The following is a 9,053-nucleotide window of genomic DNA, read 5'->3' on the forward strand; positions in this document are numbered from 1 at the left end:
CAAAGTAGAACTACTGTATTAATACATTATTAAATGTTTACATTATTCAACACTGTTGAATGCTGTGCCAGAGGAAATGTTTGCACATTGTAGTGAGCTGTGTAAAAAGGACTAAACTGACAATTCCTAACATGACTATTCAAATGTTACACTTAGATATTTACAATGGGGTTTTATTAAATAAAACGGATGTAGGACATTTAAAATAGACTTAAATACAGGATGTCAAGTTAAAAAATGTAAAACTTAATATTAGTTCAAACATTACAAAATGATGGTTGTATTGGAAAATATAAACTTGTAATCTAATAAACATATGTTTAATACAAAAAACGTTATTTTCCTAAAAAACATTTCTGAATTCAGATTCTGTTGAGTACAGAGGTCCTCAGATTCATTATAGCTGATTTCAAACATTTGGGGTTCTGGCCTAATTGGAGAGTGTGTGAAAAGTCGCCAATCGGTCCAGCGGTGCCTGAGACTAGCTTTTAGAAGATGGATGGACAGAAGAGTCATGGGACCGAAAATATAATCCCTTGCATTTGTCCATTCTAGCCTGGCGGGGATAATTAACATTGGTTATTAGTATTACCTGGTGTACTAGGTGTCTGTTCCTCCTGTTGTTCTTGGTGGCGTGGTCGTTTCAGCATTCTCATGCGCTTCCTGACGTTCCTCAAGCGCTCCTCCAGGAAACCTGTAGCAGGTTTGTGATTTCGGCCAGGTGTGTACCAAGCTCCCTGTAAAAGAGAAAATTAGATTATTATTATTTTTTAGAGATTTGGGTATGGAGGAAAAGAGAGAGGGTTGTGTTTTCTGACACTTGGTGAGTTCCCTGGAACACCGGGGACACATATTCATGTATAAAAGACGTACAAAAGTGCATTTAGCATGATAGGTCCCCTTTAAGTTAAAAGCATCAATCTGGTGCACTTTGAGAGCAAAATGAAGAGATCTATGGATACATCTTTCAACACCCATATGAAACAGAACTGTAAGCAGATTTTTCTTTTTGGATATTTTACAAATCACTCACCTTTTAAACTCTATTCTTGTTATTTTTAACAACTTTTTTGTTACTGTCATAACAAACTTTCATTTAGTCTCTAATGTCTCATTAATAACTATAATGATCATATCAAGGTGTGCCTTAACCTCACTGAGCTGAGGTTATTTGAGCCTCTCAGGAGAGAGCTCTCTTCCACCTGGTTGTAGAGAAGCTCTTTAAATTCGTTAGCATAGCTAGCTAACCAGATGCTAATAACAACAGATCGCCACTGTGCTTACAACTAAAGACACAGCCACGCAAACACTGCGGCATGTGTACGGCTCCTTATGGGTACTGGCACTGCAATATTTGAAGAGCTGGAGCGGCGTTCCGGTGCTCTCCGTCAGCACTCTAGTCTACACTCCTTTCAGACGAGACATATACCACGTGAAGACACGTTACGCTCGTGTTGTGTTCAATGAACCTGTCCTTGGCCAGGAAAAACAGGCACTCGCTTGTATATTTATTTTGCGGTCTAGATTTCTTCTTCTTTTTTGAAGTGAGAAGTTGTCCATCAGTCGGACTGACGGACTCCCCCCCACCCCCACCCCCAAAACGAAAACTCTTCGGTTCTCCATGAATTACACAAGTCACCTAAATCAGCGTTAAAAAAGCGGGAAGCGCCGAAAAGTGACTAATTTGCATCACTGAGATTAAAAGAAAAATCCATAGGGTTTAAGTGGTCAATTACCTAGTGAAAATAGAAAATATTTAGTATCAAAACTGGATATGGCCTTCCTCTTTTTAATATATAACAAAATATTTAATAGTAACATCTCAACATTGTCTCAATGAAATGAATTTACCTTTAATCAATCAAGTTCTCAAGCTGCCATGCAGTCAACGTCTCTGTGACAAACGTGTCCATGGTGAAACCCTCACATTACTAGAATGAAATCAGATTAAGTACATTAGAATTTCACAAAACTGTGCAATGTCTTAACATTTATTGTAAGGTACCAAGCTACACATTTACAGTTACTACAGGGGGTCTGCCAAATCTATGTTAGATAGAAAAAAAATGCACACACACAATAGAATGAAATGACGTTTCACAGAAGAAAAAATAATGCTACTTTAGGCACGCAACCACTGCCGAATATAAAGCAATATAAAAGCAGACCAGTGATAGAGCTCACTCTCACGAAAGAACAATCTCTCCATGAAGACATTTTAATCATTCACGATTTATTATTATTATTATTATTGGACCCTGACGTCGCCCCTCGCCATTCACGACCTAGCTGGTTGGTGTGCTATGCTAAGCTAAGCTAAGCTAAGCTAACCTGTGGTAACACGTCGATGGCAGGGAACTAAAATGTTACATTATGTGGTTCGGTGACTTCGGTCACTCACTCCTAAAAATAACTTCAATAGTTGCTAACTTTAATGATTAATGTAATTAATAAATAACTCTAATAACCTAAACTTACCTAAATCAATGAGCTTCTTTCTCTGTCTGTCTGTCCGTGTGTGAAAGCGCGCGCCCGAGCTGCATGCTGGGAAAGAGAGTTGTAACATAAAAGCCATCTGATTTATACTGCCAACAGCTACACTGAAGTGAAGCTTGTACAGTACATCTAATAATTTTGCACCCAAAGCTATATATAGTTCAGACCTATTTATAGCTACTAGTAGAACAAACGTCTTTGTAAAATAATAATTCATCGCATCACAACGTAAATTCAAGGCTCTTTCACTTAATGATATAGCATTGACAGAAATGTAAAACATTTGTAGCTGACGTTAACTGCTAATGTTATACTTTGCACAGTCTGTTAAATGCCATATTACTATTAATACAGATCCCTATTGTGCTGTTATCACAACTCATTAAAAAAATATAGGTTACAAAATTGTATAATTATAAATATAGGTAAAATATAGTGATAAAATATAGGTTACATACCTTGTGTTTTGATGTGAGAAATGACAAAAAGATGGTTCCAGAATGATTCAGAAGTGGGAAAATTAATAAAGCAACCTCTGGGTTAAAAATAACCCAGGCAGGTGTTCAACTGCAATTGAAGCCCTAATAACCCCTTTGACCCAGCATGAACAACCCACCAGTGTGTTTGCAGTACCCAAATAACCCATAATTATGACCCAGCCAAATCAACCCAGCAATGTGTTTACAGAAATAACCAGTGACGTGCGGTGAGGTTCATGGCTGGTGAGGCACTGACTCTTTCAGAGTCAGATTTACAAATATTATAGCCTATTTTGACCTTAATCGAAATATTCTGTTATTTTCAAAAGCTTTTTTAGTCTGATGCTATGATTAATTTTAAACAGACCGATCAACAAAAGGATACCCAAAATCTAAATATTGGATTGTTCTTTCTAAGTAAGATCCCATTTTCATTACAGTTGTGGTCTTACCTTGACTTGAATATAAGTCCATGCTATCCTTCTGGACAACAATCTCTATTACTGTTTTGTAAAAGTCCTGCTTATCTTCCTGTAGTTTCAAAAGTCTAGTTTCTTTGTTGTTTGCGGTAGAATAACAGTAGCAACAAGAACCTGTGGGCTCACGTGCGCCCCCTTCAGTGCGGCAGAGGTTATGGCTGCCTCTCCTGGTGATTTGCCGTTGTATGATGAGACCAACGAGCCTAAATATCATATATACGTGAAATAAGTTATTTAGAGACTATGGATGGCGAGGATAAATGTAATAAAGGGATCTACAAACATTACATTGGTGACCTACAGTGAGATGGGAACAGGCATGCGCTTAGGGCCCGCTTTCCAGCCAGTTTCTGTGGGGTGACACTTTCTGAATTGAGGCAGAGCTCATCTGTGCCTCACCTCACCCCACAGTAAATGGCTTGAGCGCGCTCACAAAATAAGTGGCCGCGCTAAATTAGTGCCCGCGCTCCAGCAAGTTACTGTGGGCTTACGAGAGGCAGTGCTCGTGCCTGCCTCACTTCTCATCGCTCCCGTAGCGGAGCTCGGCAAATTTGCTGATTTTGACTATAAAATGCGATTGGAATCATACATAAATCACATTTACACAAGATCAGTGGAGACATTTTATTATTATTATTATTTAGTTTTTCTTTAATTGTTTTTCCGTTACATTGGAGTATGACAGGGGAGGCTCTGCCTCCCCTGCCTCCACTGACTGCACGTCGCTGGAAATAACCCAGCAATTTTTAGAGTGTAAACAAGATTTAAAAGTGAAATGACTGAAGTGACCATTATTCTGTCAACATGACTATCTCTCGTGTTACATTGAGGCCTTCTCTTAAAAAAAAATGTGTTCATAAATGAAAAGAATGAAACCTTTAAAGTATAACTTTCTGAGGGTGATGCTTCAAAGTGATATTTTAAAAAACAACAAAAATGGTGATTTGCCAGTAAATGTGGAGCCTTCCTGGTACTGTTTGTTGAAATAACAAGTTTATTTGAATCAGGTCAGAAGCGTTATCAGTAAACATGACATGGCAGAAAGAAGGGAATTTTAGTTATTGCAAAATATATTTGAAAAGACTGAAGTTACCGAAAACGTAAATATCAACTTCACATTGCTAGCTTTATTTACCTATTTAGGTTTTCAATGTGATTGTTTTACTACCAGACAATTAAACAAAATAATATATGTTTTTGCTGATAACTGGATATCACTTCAGTTACGTGTCATGTCAACATTTCTTTTGATGTTTTATATATGACATTGGTGTATGCTTTATAGGTAACAAATGCCAAGACATCGAGATCAATTTTGCACTACTAAACATAATGCAGCAATTTAATAAGAAATCAAAAGCATTTAGTAAATTGTTTTTTTTAAATATAACAGGTAACGTTTTTTATTCATTGATATAGATGCTGGGAAATGAAGAACGAGTCAAAAATGTTATATGATATGTTTGTTGTACTTTGAGGCATATCAATAAGAGATTATTGGAAAAAGTTAATAATTTTCCAATAATCTGGAGCAGAAAGAAGAAAATGTCCAGAATTTCCCCTTTTCATTCCATCACATCATTGATGCAAGCCCCTCCATGAAAGCTTATGATGTTCTGTAAATGTCGTCACTGATGAGGTAACAGAGGCCTCAGTGAGAATAAATACCAGCACTGTTTCCTGCAAGATGTTGCGGCAGTGCCCCGGTACCGGGGTCTCTCGGGCTTAACAGGTTAATTGAATTGGCCAGAGTTGCATTTATTTAAAGGGGCCCTAATATGCTGATTTTCACGTTAATATTTGTATGTAGTGTCTCTACTGTGACACGATTACATGCTTTAATGATCAAAAGCTCTTTATTTTTCTCATTCTGCCTGTGCTGTAGAACCTATTTTCACCCTCTGTCTGAAACCAGAGCCCATTCTGCTCTGATTGGTAAGCTCGCTTTCTCTGTTGTGATTGGTCCACCACTTAGAGATGTTCTGCAACTTACTCTATCACTTACAATGTGTTGGAGCGCTAGCCGATAGAAGCGCGAGTGTTACATGGTGATGACATTATGTTTTTACAACAAAGCTCCTAACTTGAATACATTCTGTCGTGCTCACCTTTATCTGTATTCAAGAGAGCTCTGCTGTCCCTGAAGTAAGAAATTGACCATTTAATTTACTTATCAATGTTGGTCAAAATGCTCAAATGTGGCTTCAACTGTTAATGTTCATCAACAGGGACAGGAGCTGGAGGAGCCAATGAGCTTTGACAGTCCATGTAGCTACTGGACATGAGACCTCAGTGGATTCAGTGAAGCTATGTTAAGCTACCTTAATACATTTGGCTAAAAACATTATGCTAATTAAAAACAACTAAATGTGTGTTGTCCCAACAAAGTACCCTGGTGCTGTCCATAGAAGAAGAGATAATACACAGAGGGAGATACTGTATAAGACCAACACATTTCTCATCTTTCTGTTTCTCACACAGGGGCAGTTCAACAACAGAGTGAAGCGTGGAATTAAATGTGAAAATTGCTGCCGCCTACTGTTCTGCAGGAATTTTCCACTGCCAATGTAATCTATTATCAAAATAAAGTTCTCTATATGAAAGTAAAAGTGTTATGATTGCAAATGATTCCACATATCATGTAAATAATTTTCTATTTCTTAACGTAAAATAGTTTTTTTATAATAGTTTTCATTTTTTGTTTGTTTTTCTTATTCTTTATCTTCTTTAACTGTGTTAATGTATGCAGCATGTACACCAATGCACATTCCTCGTATGTGTAAACCTACTTGGCAACCAGAGTTGGGTGTAACGCGTTACTGTAATAATATTACTTTTGTCTGTAACGGAGTAGTGTAACGCGTTACTTTTATAATTCAGTAATCACACTACAGTTACTAACATTTCCCCGACACGCGTTACTTCGTTACTTTTATAAAATCAGTCATAATCACACTGACAGACAAGAGGGGTTTCCGCCTCAGGTTTCTATGTACGTAATCTGCGCGACTTGCACGTCCACATCTCCACGTGCAGTGCTGCATAAACATGGCAGAGTCAGCGATAACTTTCGAGGGGTGGAGGTATGCCCATTATTTTGAGTTCGTCCGAAGAATAGACAGGAATGTGACGGTGAGGTGCAAACTGTGTCCAGGCCAGAAGCTGTTATACACTGCTGCAAACACCACGTCAAACCTCAACAAACACCTGCAAAGAACACATGCTAAGGTGAAGCTAATAGCTAAGGACCCCCGAACCCAGAGTGAGGATGTTGTGAGTGCGCCGCCGCCGAAGCAGAGATGGACAGGCTTGTAGCATCCTTCATAGTAGAGGTAATGTTGCCCATTTGCACAGTGGAATCACCATCGCATCGTTCAGAGATATACTGCGAAAAATACAGATAGCAGGAGACAGAGGACAGCCATAGTCAGAGCCAGTGACGTCGCCTGGCCTGGGCATCCGGGGCTTTAGCCCCGAATGTTTTTTCTGTAGCCCCGGACAATTCTCCCTCAATAATATAATACATTCAGTGGCGTTTTTATATGTACAAAAGTGGTGGGGCACAAAAAACTTAGATGTCTATATATAAGCTTCTGCAGTGACGTGCAGTGAGGTTCATGGCTGGTGAGGCACTGGCACTGACTCTTCAGGTTTACAAATATTATATTTTGACCTAAACCAAAATATAATATTATTTTCAAAAGCTTTTTTTGTCTGATGCTTCGATTAATTTTAAACAGACAGTTCAACAAAAGGATACCCAAAAAATGTCATTTTATCATTTAAATATTGAATTGTTCTCTCTTAGTAAGATCCCATTTTCAATAAAATGGCGGTCTTACCTTGACTTGAAGATGAAGTCCATTTGCCTATCCTTCTGGACAAACATTTCTATTACTTTTTTGTAAAAGTCCTCCTTATGTTCTTGTAGTTTCAAAAGTCTATCATAAATCTAATCCATAGATTTATGATAAAAAAATTATAAAAGTAGGGTAGACATGTGGATATTATCCGGCTGAACAAAACGTGCATTTATCTAACAGGTACGTTTCCCACAGATCTTATTTCGAGCTATTTTCTAAAATCCTCTGGAGAAATCTCATTGCTTTTTTGTGCTTACTTCCTGGTTTTAGGACGCGCCACTGCAGCTCTCTCGTCTCCTCTTCACACAGCACACTTTTCGCGGCACACGTACTTACAGCCAATCAGCTCTGAATGATTTGAGATGACGTATGGTGGGGATGGTAGCTCCATGCCCCTCTGGTCATTATTTTTTTGCCACACACATTTCATTACAAAATACTCTGAGCATGCGCAGTGAAGTTTTTACTTCACAGCGAGAGGAAGGGGCATAATCAGGTTTTGTCCCACATGGCTCTAAACAGCTCAATAGGCACACACTGTGACTGTAGACACACTAATTAGAAGAACACAGACTAAAACAGCAATGTACAGACGAATCAGATGATTAAACATGATCTTAAAATATATTTTATATATTTTTTTATTTATTTTTTTGCATTTTTGTAATCATTATTTGTAATACTTTCTGCTGACACTAGGTGGGGCTGTGCCCCACCTGCCCCTAATGACCAGTCGCCACTGAATACATTAACCGTGCTTTACGTGAACCTCATCATGACACAAGAGAGGACGGCAGCACTGTAATTTCCCGTGTTCAGTGAATGCAACAGAGGCATGACACCAGACCAATCAGAGTTGCATGGAAATAAACGTGTGCTTGTGTCATTCAAGCTCGGCTCTGTGTGTGTGTGTGTGTGTGTGTGTGTGTGTGGCAATAGCGCATTGTGTGATAGAGAGAGAGAGGGGGAGGGAGGTGTCATCATGGACCGTGTTGTTAGCATCTGGTTAGCTAGCTGCACTAACGGACATAAGGAGCTGTTTGTTCCACAACAAGCTGGAGGAGAGTCCTCTCAGACTGAGAGACTCAGGTGAGCTAAAGGACTCTCTGAGTGTTTAGATAGTTAACTTTAGTAAGTTATCTCAGTGGGTCTCAAACGGTTTGGTCACAAATTATTCAAAAGATTATTTCCGCGGCACACCTTCATATGATCATTATAGTTATAAAAAAAAGAGAATAAAGGAAAAACAGTTATGAAATACTATCTGGCAGTAAAACAAGAATAGAGTTTAAAAGGGGAGTGATTAGTAAAATATCCATAAAGAAAAAGTACATCTGTTTACAGTTCTGCTTCATATGGGTGTTGAGAGAGGTATCCATAGATTTCTTCATTTTGCTCTCAAAGTGCACCAGATTGATGCATTTAACTTCAATATTTAAAAAAAAATCTTCCCGGGGGAGCATCCCCCCGGTCCCCCCTAGAGGAGGTGAGCCACCCACTCATAAAAAATACCACTTTACCCCTGCCTATATGCTGTGAGCTGATTATCGAGCCTTCATTGTAACAGTCGCGGGTGTACTGTGTGTGTGCGTGTGGGGAGTGTTGCAGTAAAAAATGCCACTGTAGTGCCGCCGCCACTGTGGGCTAAGCCCCGAATGTTTTCAGGTCCAGGCGACGCCCCTGGTCAGAGCTATCTGGATCAGTCTTATGCGACAATGGAAACTGAACTAAAGAGA

General features: G+C 38.9%; 1 long non-coding RNA gene across 1 annotated transcript; it reads right to left on the bottom strand.

Moving 5' to 3' along the window:
- Positions 1 to 593: 593 nt before the first annotated feature.
- LOC117480498 lies at positions 594 to 2,545 on the bottom strand. Its single transcript, XR_004555662.1, has 3 exons — positions 2,479 to 2,545; positions 1,852 to 1,931; positions 594 to 737 (listed from the first exon to the last, which is right to left on the bottom strand). It is a non-coding gene; the product is annotated as an uncharacterized LOC117480498 (long non-coding RNA).
- Positions 2,546 to 9,053: the final 6,508 nt, after the last annotated feature.

The sequence above is a fragment of the Trematomus bernacchii genome, unplaced genomic scaffold (genome assembly GCF_902827165.1).
Source record: "Trematomus bernacchii unplaced genomic scaffold, fTreBer1.1, whole genome shotgun sequence".
In the NCBI taxonomy this organism is placed as follows: domain Eukaryota; kingdom Metazoa; phylum Chordata; class Actinopteri; order Perciformes; family Nototheniidae; genus Trematomus; species Trematomus bernacchii.